A 1,734-nucleotide genomic window follows, 5' to 3' on the forward strand; every position below is an offset into this window, starting at 1 on the left:
TGTTTGGACTGATTTCAAAGCCAGGAGCTGTAGATATTAAGCTGGTAGTCTGTTTGATTAGTCTAGAGGCTGTAGTAAAATTTTTAATTGTGATATGTGCTATCTGCAATATCCAAAACAATCAGTCAAGTGTTGAAGCTCCTTTTTTGTAGTTAATGGCTGATGAGTCAACAGCTCATCTTTACAATTGTTTGAATTATAGTCCAAATAGTTCCCAACAAGGTACCTTGAATCATGCCTTGGATTTTGGCTTTATTCAAAGTCAGCATGTTTTTTCAGTTGTGCTAGGATGATATGCAATGTGATACATAAGCAGTTTTCTCAGTAGAAGCCATTATCAAAAGTCATCATTGTAACAGAATCTGAACATGCATCAAGAGTTTATAGTGTTCTAGAATTCATTGATGATTTGTCAATAAACTCATTGATGATTTGTCATTAGTATGACTTGGTTTTCCTTTAGAGGGTTATTTTTAAAAAGCAATTGCAATGTTTAAGACAACGTACCAGGGCCATATTTTGTCACTCCTATGTCAGTTTGAGAACATGGCACTTTCTTGTCTAAGCCTCTGTAGTCTTCAATGGCTTATACTGTCTTGTTGGGGCTGTTAAACTGATAGTGCCCCTGCTTACGTTAACTCTTCTGTGAGAAGACCAAACACTATTTCTTCTCCTGGTCTGAAACATTGCTTCAATTGTGCAAGCTAGGCAAACATATTAGGTTTGGATGATTCTGTCATGCCTTCCTCTAGTTTTTTTAGATGCCAAAGACAAAGATCATGATGACTATACCCAATCAAGATACCCATGTATTTGAGCAACTGAGACATTCATGTCAATAATATAAAGGACTTTCAGCTCTCATATGTCAAAATCTAAGAAGGAGGCACTCCTATTCTTACAACAAGGAAAAGGTGGATAAATTGGAAATAAGTAACTTTTCTTGAGCCCAACAAAGAATTGATTTTGCAGGCAAACCACCATCCTGAAATCTGGAGAAGTAAATTCAGAGAGTCACAGCCCAGATCCGCTTATCTCAAGCAAAAGTAGCTGAAGCCATAAACTAATAAGAATTAAACGACAATTTTGACAAATTTCTAGAGGCCAAGTGTGGACTAGAATGAAAATGAGAAACCCCAGAGACTGCAGACTCAGAAGGACCCCACACCTCCTAGTATACACACACTTTTGTGTGCTTTACCTCCAGAAATAGCACCAGGTTCTCAAAATGAAGAACCAAGAAAGACCTTGTTCTGGCATGAGGATTTGGAAGAGTAATCCTTGTGAAACATGCCCAGAATCTTTTCCATAACAAATCCCAACTCTCCAGGGAGATAACAGAGCATTGTCCCAGAGTCATGGAGAAAGGTATTCTTATCACTCCAGCCTCTTCTATTCTTTCTGTCTCACCTTGGGAAGGATAATTGAAAACAAAACAAACAAACAAACAAGCAAAAAAACTATATGAGAAAAAACACTTGTGAAGATCACAGGCCACATATACAGCCCCCATCCCACAATTAGATTTAATTGAACAATTACAAAACGTACAAAACACCTTCTCCCACAACACCTTACCATCAATCAACAGAACTCTTATTGATTACAGATGAAAGAACTGCAAGACACAGAATCTTGAGAAAAAATACTTAGGAATGCCCAAAGTCAAGGAGGGAAAGTCAAGGACACTAGAAGAATTTGAATTATTTGACATCCATAGCTGCAGCAAGCATT

The sequence above is a fragment of the Trachypithecus francoisi genome, unplaced genomic scaffold (assembly GCF_009764315.1).
Source record: "Trachypithecus francoisi isolate TF-2019V2 unplaced genomic scaffold, Tfra_2.0 Lachesis_group5, whole genome shotgun sequence".
Taxonomy (NCBI): Eukaryota; Metazoa; Chordata; class Mammalia; order Primates; family Cercopithecidae; genus Trachypithecus; species Trachypithecus francoisi.